Genomic DNA, 16,655 nt, shown 5'->3' on the forward strand with positions numbered 1-16,655 from the left:
GTCTCAAACTCCTGGGCTCAAGCAGTTCTCCCACCTTGGCCTCCCAAAGTGCCGAGATTATGTGCGTGAGCCACTGTGCCTAGCCTTCAAATTTACATGTCAGCCACAGGAAACCATGTGAAAGTGCTGTGCTTTCTCAAAACTCTCTGTCTACTGTTCTGTCTTCCCAAAAGGTCCCTTCTTATGAGCCACTCCACACCCTTTTCTGGAATAGGATCCTTTAGATCTCAGGCAAAATAGCACCACTTCCTCTTGGCAGCTTTCTGTCTCCTCAAGAAATGGCATAAATGCCTTGCCTAGATGCACCCATAGCACCTATGCTTCCACCTGATAACAGGGAATTTACAGAAAACAAAAAATAAGAAAACCAACGCACATGAAAAATATTACAGACCGTGAGATGGATCTTAATGGAAATAGAGTATTATGATAAAGAAAAATGGAACAACCTCCGTTTCACAGGATGTTCAGTATGAGAAGGAATGAGTGACATAAAGACTTCCAGGAAGGAGATTTCAATATTTGAGAACAGCAAAGAGAAACATCCTAGTTTGGAAAGAACTAGGCTTGTTTGAGAAATAGCAATAAATCAGGTATAGTTGGAGCACCGAGGGCACTGCTGGGTGAGGGGGAGATAAAATCTAAAAAACAGGCAGGGACAAGATGATTTAAGCAAGGGCAGGCAAGTCATGTGGGGAGTGTGGATTTTATCCTAGTACTACGGGAAGCCATGGAAGGGTCTTTAAAGATGTGAGTGGCATGTTTGATTTACCTTGTCGGAAGAGCAGACTATACCTTTAAGCAAGAGGACACTCAGGGGGAGATGACAGTGGCCTGGGCTAGCCTGGTAGCAGTGGAAATAGAAGTCGATAGAATGAGGTATTTTGAAAGACGAGCCAGCAGGACTTGATGATAGATTGAATGTGGTAGTGAGGGAAAGAAATGGGTAACAAATGTTCCCAGGTTTCTGGCTTGAGTAACTGAGTGTGCTTACAGTTGCTTAAACAAGAAGGTGGACACAGAAGGAAGTGATGGATTTGAGGGCTCTTTAGGAGGAGAATTAGGAGGGTGTGAGAATCTTGGATGTTGGGGAAGTATGATGTAATTGAGGTTGCAGAGGAATGGCTCCCAAGATTTTGATTTACATACCTAAATGAATGGGATAAAATAGGAAAAACTGGAGGAATCCAAGATTTGGGAGAGATAATAGCATGAATTTAGCTTGGGATTGCAGAGTTTTGGGAATAAGAGCCTTTGAAACATCCAAGTCAAGAGGTTGAATAGCCAGTTGGCTAAAGATAGGGGCCTTTTAGGAGAGAGATGGGCAGGAGATCTACAAATAAGAGTTGATGCTTAGTTGAAAGCTGGAGAAGAGTTCAAGGCTGCAATGAACTATGACAGCACCACTGTACTCTAGCCTGGGGGACAGAGTGAGACTTTGTCTCTTAAAGAAAAAGAGAAAAAGAAAATCAAATTTCAACAGAGCTCCTGGCTAGGCGCCATGGCTCACACCTGTAATCCCAGCACTTTGGGAGGCTGAGGCAGGAAGATCACTTGAGCCCAGGAGTTCAAGACCAGCCTGGGAAACATAGCAAGACCTCATCTCCACAAATAATTAAAAAAATAGCCAGGCATGGTAGTATATTCCTATAGTCCCAGCTACTCAGGAGACTGAGGTGGGAGGATAGCTTGAGCCCAGGCAGTCGAGGCTCCAGTGAGCTATGATGATATGATGCCACTGCAGTCTAGCTGGGGTGACACAGAGAGACCCTGTCTCAAAAAAAAAACTCGGCCGGGCGCGGTGGCTCATGCCTGTAATCCCAGCACTTTGGGAGGCCAAGACGGGCGGATCACGAGGTCAGGAGATCGAGACCATCCTGGCTAACACGGTGAAACCCCGTCTCTACTAAAAATACAAAAAAACTAGCCGGGCGTAGTGGCAGGCGCCTGTAGTCCCAGCTACTCGGGAGGCTGAGGCAGGAGAATGGCATGAACCTGAGAGGTGGAGCTTGCAGTGAGCTGAGATCCCACCACTGCACTCCAGCTTAGGTGACTGAGTGAGACTCCATCTCAAAAAAAAAAAAAAAAAAAGCTTCTGCTGTCCATCCTCCACTGCAAGCCTGTGGGTATGGAAAGCAGGAGAGAGGAAACTTAAGAGACTCAATAAAAAAGAGTAGAGGAGTGCAGAGAGCAGAAAAATGTCACCTCCAGAAAGAGAAAGTCCAATGCAAAATACTGAACCCAAGTCAAGGCGTACTAATTCATAGCACTGGCTAGAGGACAGTGGCTTGAAAGTGCAGGAAGGAAATACTACTTCTGGGGAAGTCTCAGCAATATAGGGTAGGGAAAGTACTTCTTGGAGGTGTGGCAGTAAAGGGAAAAACATAAGAGGCGGAAATTAAGGATCCTGCAGAAAAAAAATGACAATGCCTCTTTTCACTTAATATTCAAGGGAATATTAAACTCAGGAACACAATAAAACTGTAAAATCATATTAGAAACAAAGATTCAATTGCAAGATGCCCAAGGAAGAATAAATTCAAATTAAATTTCAATAAAAGATATTAAAAACCAGGAAAAAACCCAGGAGACAGAAAATAAGGTAAAGAAAGATCCCCCCCCTGCCATCACCCACCTCCTGGCATGTACCCATTAAAAAGACCAATCAGGCTGGGTGAGGTGACTCGTGCCTTCAATCCCAGCACTTTGGGTGTTTAAGGTGGAAAGATCCCTTGAGGCCAGGGGTTTGAGAACATTCTGGGCAACATAGCAAGACCCCATCTCTACAAAAAAACTAAAAAAAAAAAATTAACCAAGCGCAGTGGTGTATGTCTCTAGTCCTAACTACTTGTGAGGCTGAGGTGGGAGGATCACTTCAGGAGTTTGAGGCTGCAGTGAGCTATGATGGGATCACTGCACTCCAGACAGGCTCAAAATAGAAAGGAGAGGATAGAGAGAGGAGAGAAGAAAAGGAGAAAAGAAGGAAGAAAGGCCAATTGGTTCATAATAGCATTATTTACAATAGCTAAAAATAGATGAGTGTCTAAACAAAATGTGGCATCTACATATAATGAAATATTATTCAGCCTTTAAAAGAAATGAAATTCTGACACATACTATAACGTGGATGAAGCCTGCGAACATTATGTTAAGTGAAATCAGCCAGTCACAAAAAGACAACTACTGTATGATTCCACTGATATGAAATACTTAAGAGTAGCTAATTTTGTAGAGACAGAAAGTAAAATGGTGGCTGCCAGGTTCTGGGGGGAAGGGGAGAAATGGGAGTTGTTTAATGAGTACTGAGTTTCATGTTTGCAAGAAGAAAAGAGTTCTGGAGATTGGTTGTGCAACAGTGTGAATGTTTGTAACGTGACTGAGCTGTACAATTAAAGAGAGTTGAGGTGGTAAATTTTCTGTTACGTGTATTTTACCACCAGAAAGAAAGGACCAACTGAGTACCCTCAAAATTAACCTGGGATGATCAACTTTGAGAATCCATGTATAATTGTTATCTACAACTGTGTAGATAATGATTGTGTTATCTACAAACTGTGTAGATAATGATTATGTTATCTATAATTGTGTAGATACAACTGTGTAACAAATTACCCCCAAATTTAGCAGCTTAAAATAGCAAACACTTGTCAACTCAGTTTCTATGGGTCAGGAATCCAGGAGCAGCTTAGCTAAGTGCCTCTGCCTAAAAGTCTCTTGTGAAGCTGCAGCTAACTTACCAGTCAGGGCTGTGGCCTCACTTGAAGGTTCAATTGAGGGAGGACTTTATATTGTTGCTTCAAAACTCCACTTGTTAACGTTATCAGTTCCTTTTCTAGTAGGCTTCAATGTATGTTACCTCACAGCATAACAAATGGATGCCATCAAAGCGTTCAAGCAAGAGAGCAAGCGAGGGTGAAGACTATGGAAGCCCGTGTTTTCGTAACCTAATCTTGGAAGTGACATCTCATTTTTGTCATAATCTATTTTTTAGAAGTGAGTCACTGCTCCAGCCCACACTTGAGGAAAGGCAATTAAACAAAGGCATGAATATCAGGAGCATGGGCTCACTGGAGCCTGCATACCAGACCTAATAACATGATTAGACTTTAAAGATAAAGAAGAAATCTTCAGGGACTCAAACAAAAAGACTAGATGATTTTTAATGGTAACAGTGGAATAGCATTCTCAAGAAATTTAAGGAAAGAAAACATAAACTAGAAAAATAATTCAGCCAGGCATCCTTCAAGTATCAAGGCTATAGAAAAACAGTTCTGAATGTGTGAGAACTTGGGTAATACAGGAGACAGGTGCTCTTTCTAAGAAACCTAGTAAAGTGGTGGTCCTCAAACTGGCCTGATGCCTATTTATCTAAGTAAAATTTTACTGGCACATAGCCACACCAATTCATTGATGTAGTGTCTATGTCTGTTTTTGCACTACAGTAGCAGAACTGAGTAATTTCAAAAGACTTCCGCAAAGCCTAAAATATTTACTATCAGTTCAGCTGTTGAAAAAGTTTGCCCACTCCTGTACTAGTGGATGAGCTGCATCCAAGTAAAAGATGATCAAGAAAACTTTGGCAAAAGGACTTGTGGTGAGCATTCCCTATATTTAATTGTAGTGCCAAAGCTAAAATAAGGATGGGATTATGGATATAAAAATCCATACTTGTTAATGAAATCAGTTCTTTGTTTAGTAGGCTTATTTTGATGTTCTGGAAAAGTAGAATAACACTCAATGGGAAGAGGAGGGAGACAGAGAAGAAAGTAGCATATGATTATTGATTGCTATAGACATAATGGATGTCAAAGCATACCTATTAGAAGATAGCAACAGACTAAGTGATAAAAAGAGAGAATTAGGACGTTACAAAAATACTGACATCAAGGTAACCAAAAGAATAAAAATGCAAACCTTCCTAAATACTCCAAGAAAATGTAGGCAAAGAGAACACATCTAATATAGAAAGAAACACAATAAATATAACACATCGCACATAGAAAGTGTAACAAAACATATAAGAGAATTAAGACCATACTTATCAGGCACAAAAATAAATGAATGGACTTAATTTGTCTATTCAAGTGTGCATATAAAGTAAAACACAACTCTATGGTGTATTCAAGAGACTCATCTAAGATGTAGTTATTCAAAAATCAGAAAATAAAGGTGGAAGATTTACCAGGCAAAGGGAAAAAATAAGAAAGAAGATGGAGATTCTGATAGCGGATAAAGTAGAATTTCAAGTGAAAAAGCATTTCATGAGACAAAGGAATTTTATAACACTAAAAGTCACATTTCAAGATGGTGATGTAGCAATTAGGAAAATGTATGCAACAAATCACACACCAATTACCTATATAAAACAAACTACAGGAGATTAAGGAGAAATAGAAACAACGAGAGAACAAGAAACCATTCTCAGTACAAAATAGGTCCTGTTGGGACAGTTCAGATGGGCAAAATTAAGTAAAGATACAAAAGGTCTACAGCATAATCCATAAGATAGATCTTTTGTGTATGTATTAAACATCCCTCTGTGATGATAGAGAATATACCTTCCTTTTAAAGTACACATGAACATTCCTGAAAAGTGCTCATATGTGAGGACACAGAGAATATTGATAAGTTCCAAAAAGTTAAAACATTACTCAGTTTCTAAAGACAACACAGTAAAGGTAGATATTAAAAACCAAAAAGGCACTTCTACCTGGAAATTTAAAATTCAAAAAAACCCCTCCTATTAGACAGCTCTCGGGTTAAAAGGGAAATGCAGGCATATCTCATTTGATTGTGCTTCATTTGATTGAGCTTTGCAGATACTGCATTTTTTACAAATTGAAAGTTTGTGTAAGCCTGAGTTGAGCAAGTCTATCAGCACCATTTTCCCAGTAGCACGTGCTTACCTCATGTCTCCGTGTCATATTTTGTGAGTTCTTGCAATATTTCAAACTTTTAAATTATTAATAGATTTGTTATGGTGATCTGTGATCAGTGATCTTAGATATTACTATTGTAATTGCTTCGGGGCATCACAAACTGCACCCATGTAAAATGGCGAACTTAATAAAATGTTGTGTGTGTTCCAGTTGTTCCAACTAGCCATTCCTCCCTCCCTTGCTCTCTCTCTCCTGTGTCCATGTGTTCTCATTGTTCAACTCCCACTTATGAGTGAGAACATGTAGTGTTTGGTTTTCTGTTCCTGTGTTACTTTGCTGAAAATGATGCCTTCCAGCTTCATCCATGTCCCTGCAAAGGATATGAACTCATTCTTTTTTATGGCTGCATAGTATTCCATAATGTATATAAGACACATTTTCTATAGTCTATCATTGATGGGCATTTGGGTTGGTTCCAACTCTTTGCTATTGTAAATAGTGCTGCAGTAAACATACATGTGCATGTGTCTTTACAATAGAATAATTTATAAGCCTTTGGGTGTATACCCAGTAATGGGATTGCTGCGTCAAATGGTATTTCTGGTTCTGGATCCTTGAGGAATCACCACACTGTCTTTCACAATGGTTGAACTAATTTACACTCCCACCAACAGTGTAAAAGCTTTTCTATTTCCCCACAGCCTCACCAGCGTCTATTGTTTCCTGACTTTTTAATAATCACCATTTTGACTGGTGTGAGTTGGTATCTCATTGTGGTTTTTATTTGCATTTCTCTAATGACCAGTGATGATAAGATTATTTTTCATATGTTTGTTGGCCGCATAAATGTCTTCTTTTGAGAAGTATCTGTTCATATCCTTCGTCCACTTTTTGATGGAGTTGTTTGTTTTTTTCTTGTAAATTTGTTTAAGTTCTTTGTAGATTCTGGATATTAGACCTTTGTCAGATGGGTAACTTGCATAAATTTTCTCCCATTCTGTAGGTTGCCTGTTCACTCTGATGATAGTTTATTTTGCTGTGCAGAAGCTCTTTAGTTTAATTAGATCCCATTTGTCAATTTTGGCACCTTTGTTGCAATTGCTTTGGGTGCTTTAGTCATGAAGTCTTTGCCCATGCCTATGTCTTGAATGGTATTGCCTAGGTTTTCTTCTACGGTTTCTATGGTTTTGGGTTTTACATTTAAGTCTTTAATCCATCGAGTTAATTTTCGTATAAGGTGTAAGAAAGGGGCCCAGTTTCAGTTTTCTGCATATGGCTAGCCAGTTTTCCCAGCATCATTTATTAAATAGGGAATCCTTTCCCCATTGCTTGTTTTTGTCAGGTTTGTCGAAGATCAGATGGTTGTAGATGTGTGGTGTTTTGGTACCAGTACCATCCTGTTTTGGTTACTGTAGCCTTGTAGAATAGTTTGAAGTCAGGTAGTGTGATGCCTGCAGTTTTGTTCTTTTTCCTTAGGATTGTCTTGGCTAATTAGCTTCTTTTTGGTTCCATATAAAGTTTAAAGTAGTTTTTTCTAATTAATTCTGCAAAGAAAGACAATGGTAGCTTGATGGAAATAGCAGTGAATCTATAAATTACTTTGGGCAGAATGGCCATTTTCACAATATTGGGTCTTCCTATCCATGAGCATGGAATGTTTTTCCATTTGTTTGTGTCTTCTCTTATTTCCTTGAGCAGTGGTTTGTGGTTCTCCTTGAAGAGGTCCTTCACATCCCTTGTAAGTTATATTCCTAGGTATTTTATTCTCTTTGCATCAGCTGTGAATGGGAGTTCACTCATGATTTGGCTCTCTGTTTGTCTGTTATTGGCGTATAGGAATGCTTGTGATTTTTGCACATTGATTTTGTATTCTGACACGTTGCTGAAGTTGCTTATCAGCTTAAGGAGTTCTGGGGCTGAGACGATGGGGTTTTCTAAATATACAATCACGTTGTCTGCAAACAGAGACAATTTGACTTCTTCTCTTCCTATCTGAATACCCTTTATTTCTTTCTCTTGCCTGACTGCCCTGGCCAGAACTTCCAATACTATGTTGAATAGGAGTGGTGAGATAGGACATCCTTGTCTCGTGCTGGTTTTCAAAGGGAATGCTACCAGCTTTTGCTAATTCAGTATGGTATTGGCTATGAGTTCGTCATAAATAACAATTTATTATTTTGAAATATGTTCCATCGATACCTAGTTTGAGAGTTTTTAGCATGAAGTGATGTATAAGGGAAACAGAAAACAAACTGGACCCCTTCCTTACATGTTATAAACAGATGTTAAATTTTATTGGAGGCCTTTTCTGCATCTATTGAGATAATCATGTGGTTTTTGTCATTGATTCTGTTTATGTGATGGATTATGTTTATTGATTTGCATATGTTGAAACAGCCTTGCATTCTGGGAATGAAGCCGACTTGATCATGGTGGATAAGCTGTTTGATGTGCTGCTGGATTTGGTTTGCCGGTATCTTATTGAGGATTTTCGCATCGATGTTCATCAGGGATATTGGCCTGAAATTTTCTTTTTTGTTGTGTCTCTGCCAGGTTTTGGAATCAGGATGATGCTGGACTCATAAAATGAGTTAGGGAGGATTTCCTCTTCTTCTATCGTTTGGAATAGTTTCAGAAGGAATGGTACCACCTCCTCTTTCTACTCCTGCTAGAATTCGGCTGTAAATCCATCTGGTCCTGGGCTTTTTTTGGTTGGTAGGCTATTAATTACTGCCTCAATTTTAGAACCTGTCAGTGGTCTATTCAGGGATTTGACTTCATCCTGGTTTAGTTTTGGGAGGGTGTATGTGTCCAGGAATTTATCTATTTCTTCTAGATTTTCTAGTTTACTTGCGTAGAGGTGTTTATAGTATTCCCTGAAGGTGGTTTGTATTTCTGTGGGATTGGTGGTGATGTCCCCTTTATCATTTTTTATTGTCTGTTTCATTCTTCTCTCTCTTCTTCTTTATGGTCTACCTAGTGGTCTATTTTGTTGATCTTTTCAAAAAAACCAGCTCCTGGATTCATTGCTTTTTTTGAGGGGTTTTTTATCTCCTTCAGTTCTGCTCTGATCTTAGTTATTTCTTGTCTTCTGTTGGCTTTTGAATTTGTTTATTCTTGCTTCTCTAGTTCTTTTAATTGTGATGTTAGGGTGTCAATTTTAGATCTTTCCAGCTTTCCGATGTGGGCATTTAGTGCTATAAATTTCCTTCTTAACACTGCTTTATCTGTGTTCCAGAGGTTCTGGTACATTGTCTCTTTGTTCTCATTGGTTTCAAAGAACTTCTTTATTTCTGCCTTAATTTCGTTATTTACCCAGCAGTCATTCAGGAGCAAGTTGTTCAATTTCTAGGTAGTTGTGTGGTTTTGAGTGAGTTTATTAATCCTGAGTTCTAATTTGGTTGCACTGTGGTCTGAGAGGCAGTTTGTTATGAATTCTGTTCTTTTAAATTTGCAGAGGAGTGTTTTACTTCCAATTATGTGGTCAATTTTAGAATAAGTGCTACATGGCTCTGAGAAGAATGTATATTCTGTTGATATGGGGTGGAGAGTTCTGTAGATGTAGGTTAGGTCCACGTGGTCCAGAGCTGAGTTCAAGTCCTGAATATCCTTGTTAATTTTCTATCTTGTTGATCTGTCTAATATTGACAGTGGGGTGTAAATATCTCCCACTATTATTGTGTGGGTGTCTAAGTCTCTTCGTAGGTCTGTACGAACTTGTTTTATGAATTTGGGTGCTCCTGTATTGGGTGCATATATATTTAGGATAGTTAGCTTTTGTTGCATTGATGCCTTTACCATTATGTAATGCCTTTCTTTGTCTTTTTTGATCTTTGTTGGTTTAAAGTCTGTTTTATAAGAAATAAGGATTGCAATCCTTGTTTTGTTGTGTTTTGTTTTGTTTTTCTTTCCATTTGCTTGGTAAATATTCCTGCATCCCTTTATTTTGAGCCTATGTGTGTGTTTGCATGTGAGATGGGTCCCCTGAATACACCGATGGGTCTTGACTCTTTATTCAATTTGCCAGTCTGTGTCTTTTAATTGGGGCATTTAGCTCATTTACATTTAAAATTAATATTGTTATATTTGAATTTGATCCAGTCATCATGATGCTAGCTGGCTTTTTGTACATTAGTTGATGCAGTTTCTTCATAGCTTTGATGGTCTTTACAATTTGGCATGTTTTTGCAGTTGCTGATACCAGTTTTTCCTTTCCATACCTTAGTGCTTCCTTCAGGAGCTCGTGTAAGGTAGGCGTGGTGGTGACAAAATCCCTCAGCATTTGCTCGTCTTGTCTGGAAAGGATTTTATTTTTCCTTTGCTTATGAAGCTCAGTTTGGCTGGATATGAAATTCTGGTTTGAAAATTCTTTTCTTTAAGAATGTTGAATATTGGCCCTCACCCTCTTCTGGCTTGCCTGGTTTCTGCAGAGAGATCTGCTGTTAGTGTGATGGGCTTCCCTTTGTAGGTAACCTGACCTTTCTCTCTGGCTGCCCTTAATATTTGTCCTTTGTTTCAACTTTGGAGAATCTGATGAACATGTGTCTTGGGCTTGCTTTTCTTGGTGATTCTTAGTGGTGTTCTCTGTATTTCCTGAATTTGAATGTTGACCTGTCTTGCTATGTTGGGGAAGTTCTCCTGGATAATATCCTCAAGTGTGTTTTCCAACTTGGTTCCATTCTCCCCATCACTTTGAGATACACCAGTCAATTTTAGGTTTGGTCTTTTCACATAGTCCCATATTTCTTGGAGGCTTTGTTCATTTCTTTTCAATATTTTTTCTCTAATCTTGTCTTCATGCCTTATTTCAGTAAGTTGATCTTCAATCTCCAATATACTTTCTTCCACTTTATTCGCTATTGATACTTGTGTATGCTTCGTGAAGTTCTCGTGCTGTGTTTTTCAGCTCCATCAGGTCATTTGTGTTCTTCTCTAAACTGATTATTCTAGTTAGCAGTTCCAGTAACCTTTTATCAAGGTTCTTAGCTTCTTTGCATTAGGTTAGAACATGTTCCTTTAGCTCAGAGGAGTTTGTTATTACTCACCTTTTGAAGCCTACTTCTGTCAGTTTATCAACCTCATTCTCTGTCCAGATTTGTGCCCTTGCTGGAGAGGAGTTGTGATCATTTGGAGGAGAAGAGGCATTCTTGTTTTTGGAATTTTCACCATTTATGTGCTGGTTTTTCCTCACCTTCGTGGATTTATCTACCTTTGATCTTTGAGGCTGATCACCTTTGGATGGGGTTTTTGTGTGGCTCTTTTGTTGATGTTGTTGCTTTCTGTTAGTGTTTCTTCTAAAAGTCAGCCCCCTTTTCTGCAAGTTGCTGCATTTTGCTGGAGGTTCACTCCAGACCCTCTTTACCTGGGTATCACCAATGGAGGCTGCAGAACAGCAAAGATCGCTGCCTGCTCCTTCCTCTGGAAGCTTAGTCCCAGAGGGGCACCGGCCTGATGCCACCCAGAGCTCTCCTGTATGAGGTATCTGTCAACCCCTGTTGGGAGGTCTCTCCTAGTCAGCAGGCATAGGGGTCAGGGACCCACTTGAGGAGGCAGTCTGTCCATTAGCCGAACTCGAGCGCTGTGCTGGGAGATCTGCTGCTCTCTTCAGAGCCAGCAGGCAGGAACTTGTAAGACTGCTGATGCTAGGCTCACAGCCACCCCTTCCCTCATGCTCTGTCCCAGAGAGATGGGAGTTTCATCTGTAAGCCCCTGACTGGGGCTGCTGCCTTTCTTTCGGAGACATACAAACTAGAAAAAACTTACTAACTAAATAGTCCAGTAGCTAATTTAATCAAGGACATATGATAGAAGCAGAGCCAGAGAAAGATGCTATATTGCTGGCTTTGAAGATAAAGGATGAAACCAAATACCCAAACAATGCAGACAATCTGTACCTGGAAAAGGCAAGAGAACAAATTCTCCACCAGGGCTTCCAGAAAGAATGCAGCCCTCCTCTAGGGTATGTTCCCAGGACTAAAATTCCCAAGTCATATGGTAACATATATTTAACCATTCAAGGAACTCCCAGACTATTTTCCAAAGTAGCTGTGCCATTTTACACACTTACAGGCAGTATATGAAGGTTCTAATTCCCCCACATCTTCACCAACACTTGCTTTTTCATTATACTCATGCAAGCCATAGCCTCTGACTATGTTTTCTTCTGAATTTTAGTTTTAGTTTTTTCATTTAAGTCTTTGAAGCACTATGAATTAATTTTTCATGTATGATGTGAGGTAGGGGTCCTATTTCATTCTTTTGCATGTGGATATATAGTTGTCCCAGCATCATTTGTGGAAAAAGACTATTCTTTCACCCACTGAATTGTCTTGGCACCCTCAAGAAAAATCAGTTGACCATAAATGTAAGGGTTCATTTCTGAAATCTGTATTATATTTCTTTGATCTATATGTATATCTGTCCACACTTTTGATTGCTATATTTCTGTAACTGTGAAATCTAAAAGTGTGAATCCTTCAACTTCGTACTTTTCAAGATTGTTTTGGCTATTCTGGGTCCCTTGCATTTCCATACAATTTTAGGATCAGTTTGTCAATTTCTGCAAAGCAGCCTGCAGGGATTTAGATAGAAACTGGATTAAATCTGGAGTATTGCTATCTTAATGATGTTATGCTTTCCATAAGTACGGGATATCTTTCAACTTATTAGGTCTTCTTTAATTTCTTTTAATGATGTTTTATTGTTTTCAGTCTATGAGTTTTGCATTTTTGGGCTGAGTTTATTTCCAGATTTAAAAACTTCATCCATGTTATTATAAATAGAATTGTTTTTAATTTTCAGATTGTTCATTGCTAGCATAGAAATAAAATTGCTTTTTGTTTATTGATCTTGTACCCTGCAATCTTACTGAACTTGTTAGCCCTATTAGTTTCTTCTGGTGGATTCCTTAAGATTTTTTATATGTAAGATCATGTCATCTGCAACTAGAAAAAGTCTTACTTTCTCTACAGAAAAGGGCACTCATCAAGAACTTCACCATGCTGGCACCCAATCTCAGACTTCCAGTCTCCAGAAATGTGAGAAATAAATGTTTGTTGTTTAAGCCACCAGTCTATGGTAATTTATTATAGCAGTCCAAACTAATTAAGACAAATGCTGAGTAGAGGTGGCAAGAGTGGTTATCCTTGTCTTGTTCCTGATCTCAGGAGGAAAATATTCAGTCTTTCAGGTTTAAGTGCAATGCTGGCTGTGAGTTTTTCGTAGATGTCCATGGAGGTTAAGGGAGTTGCCCTTTATTCGTAATTTGTTGAATATTTTATGAAAGGATTTTGTCCGATGCTTTTCCTGCATCTATTAAGATCATCAGGCTGTTTATGAATAAAGGCTTTGAGATTTTTTAGTTTTCAATATAGTTACTTAGAGTTGAAAAAATTTTCCTCTAAGCATGATTTTGGTTGCATCTGAGAAGTTTTGGCGTGTGTGTTTTTGTTTTCATTCACTTCAAAGTATCTTAGAATTTCCCTTGTGATTTCTCCTTTAACTCACTGGGTTTTCAGGAAATGTTATTTAATTTCTACATATTTCTATCTGTAAACTTCTTAAAATTCCCTTGGCCATTATTTCTTCGCATATTTCTTCTGTTCCTTTCTCTCTCCCCTCTTCCTCTGGAACTCTCATTATTTATACAGTGGCATGTTTGATATCCCATCAGTCTCTAAGGCTGCTCATTTTCCTTGACTTTTTTCTTTTTTTCCTAGACTGGATAATCTCAATGGACCTTTAAGTTTGCTTTCTTTCTTCTGCCAGTTCATATTTGCTGTTGTACCCTTGTAGTAATTTTTTCGCTCCAGTTATTATACTTTTCACCTCCTGAATTTCTATGGGTTCTTTTAAATAATTTTTATTTATGTATTGAAATTCTCCATTTCTTAAGATATAATTTTCCTACTTTCATTTACTCTTTTTTTTTTTTTTTTTTTTTTTTGAGATGGAGTCTCACTCTATTGCCCAGGCTGGTATGCAGTGGCATGGTCTTGGCTCACTGCAACCCCCATCTCCTGGGTTAAAGCGATTCTCCTCCCTCAGCCTCTCTACTTGCTGAGAATATGGGCACCCACCACCATGCCCAGGTATTTTTTTTTTTTCAATTTTAGTAGAGACAGGGTTTCACCATGTTGGCCTTGAACTCCTGACCTCAAGTGATCGGCCTGACTTGGCCTCCCAAAGTACAGGGATTACAGGCATGAGCCACAGTGTCTGGCCCCTTTAACTCTTTAGGCATAGTTTCCTAGTTCTTTGAATATATTTATAATGGCTGATTTAAAGTTATTATGTAACAAGTCCAAAATCTAGGCTTCCTCAAGGACAATTTCTACTCATTGTCCTTAATACAAGAGCACATCTTCGCCCTTCATCCTTAATGGGAATGATGACAAAAGCTATTTTCCATTACCCATCAGTGTTGGTGTTTAGTACTTAAAAAATGTGCTGGAACTTTTCAGACGGCACTAGAGACAGGATGGTGGCAGCAGCAGTAGCATTTAAGCCTCCTGAGGAAGAGCTTAGAGGCCTTTACTGCATCCTTCCAGAGGTGCTTCTTCCCTTGTTATTAGAAAAAATCTGGAACATCTGAGAGGCTGTTTTAGTCAAAACTCCACCAGAAAAACACAACCAGTAGGTGAACTTGTTTTATGAATTTGGTTCTCTTGTATTGGGTGCATATATATTTAGGATAGTTAGCTTTTGTTGCATTGATCCCTTTACCATTATGTAGTGTCCTTCTTTGTCTTATTTGATCTTTGTTGGTTTAAAGTCTGTTTCATAAGAAACAAGGATTGCAAGTCTCTTTTATAAGAGACTAGGATTGCAATCCCTGCTTTTATTTTGCTTTCCGTTTGCTTGGTAAATATTCCTCCATCCCTTTATTTTGAGCCTATGTGCATCTTTACACGTGAGATGGGTCTCCTGAATATAGCACACCAATGGGTCTTGACTCTTTATCCAATTTGCTCCTTTAGCTCAGAGGAGTTTATTATTCACCTTCGGAAGCTTACTTCTGTCAATTCGTCAATCTCATTCTCCATCCAGTTTTGTGCCCTTGCTGGAGAGGAGTTGCGATCATTTGGAGGAGAAGAGGCATTCTGGTTTTTGGAGTTTTCAGCATTTATGTGCTGGTTTTTCCTTACCTTCGTGGATTTATCTTCCTTTGATCTTTGAGGCTGATGACTTTTGGATGGGATTTTTGTGTGTGGGCCTTTTGTTGATGTTGTTGCTTTCTGTTAGTGTTTCTTCTAAAAGTCAGGCCCCTTTTCTGCAAGTTGCTGCATTTTGCTGGAGGTCCACTCCAGACCCTGTTTACCTGGGTATCTCCAGTGGTGGCTACAGAACAGCCAAGATTGCTGCCTGCTCCTTCCTCTAGAAGCTTAGTCCCAGAGGGGCACCAGCCTGATGCCAGCCGGAGCTCTCCTGTATGAGGTGTCTGTTGACCCCTGTTGGGAGGTCTTTCCCAATCAGCAGGCATAGGGGTCAGGGACCCACTTGAGGAGGCAGTCCGTCCATTAGCCGAACTCGAGCGCTGTGCTGGGAGATCTGCTGCTCTCTTCAGAGCCAGCAGGCAGGAATGTTTAGGTCTGCTGAAGCTGTGCCCATAGCTGCCCCTTCCCTCAGGTGCTCTGTCCCAGGGAGATGGGAGTTTCATCTGTAAGCCCCTGACTGGGGCTGCTGCCTTTCTTTCAGAGATGCCCTGCCCAGTGAGGAGGAATCTAGAGAGGCAGTCTGGCCATAGCCGCTTTGCCGTGCTGTGGTGAATTCTGCCCAGTCCAAACTTCCCTGCTTCCTTAACACTGTCAGGGGAAAACTGCCTACTCAAGCCTCAGTAATGGTGGACACCCCTCCCTGCACCAAGCTCGATCATCTCAGGCTGACTTCAGACTGCTGTGCTGGCAGGGAGAATTTCAAGCCAGTGGTTCTTAGCTTGCTGGGCTCCATGGGAGTGGGAGCAGCTGAGTGAGACCACTTGGCTCCCTGTCTTCAGCCCCCTTTCCAGGGCAGTGAATGGTTCTGTCTCACAGGGGTTCCAAGAGCCATTGGGGTATGAAAAAAACCTCCTGCAGCTAGCTTGGTGTCTGCCCAAAGAGCCGCCCAGTTTTGTGCTTGAAGCTCAGGGCCCTGTTGGTGTAGGCACATGAGGGAACCTCCTGATCTGCAGATTGCAAAAACTGTGGGAAAAGCGAGGTATGCAGGCTGGGTAGCACAGTCATGGGTTTTTTTTGGCTGGAGGAGGGAGGTCCCCCAGCTCCTTGCACTTCCTGGGTGAGGCGATGCCCCACCCGGCTTCTGTTTGCCCTCCATGGGCTGCACCCATTGTCTAACCAGTCCCAATGAGATGAACTGGGTACCTCAGTTTGAAATGCAGAAATCACTGCCTTCTGCATTAGTCTTGCTGGGAGCTACAGGCCAGAGCTGTTCCTATTTGGCCATCTTGCCAGATCCCACCAAGTTTTTAATATTCGATGTTGTTGGCACATCTTGAAATGTTTCTCAAACTTTGTTTTGTATCACAGCTGAGGAAAAACGTGAAGGAACTGTAGCTGAAGCCCCATGGCTTTGCAGAAATTAGACTGTAATACTAAAATGAGGCTGTTTCAGGGGTCAGTAATCCTTTGCTGCAAAGGGCTGGATGGTAAATGTTTTGTGGGCCATGATGTCTGCCACTGTGGCTTGAAAGCAGCCATAGAAAACATTAAATCAATAGGTGTGACTGTGCTTCAGTAAAACTTTATTTACAATAAAAATCATTTTCTGGGTTGGATTTGG

Source organism: Symphalangus syndactylus, chromosome 10 (genome assembly GCF_028878055.3).
Source record: "Symphalangus syndactylus isolate Jambi chromosome 10, NHGRI_mSymSyn1-v2.1_pri, whole genome shotgun sequence".
NCBI classification, from domain to species: domain Eukaryota; kingdom Metazoa; phylum Chordata; class Mammalia; order Primates; family Hylobatidae; genus Symphalangus; species Symphalangus syndactylus.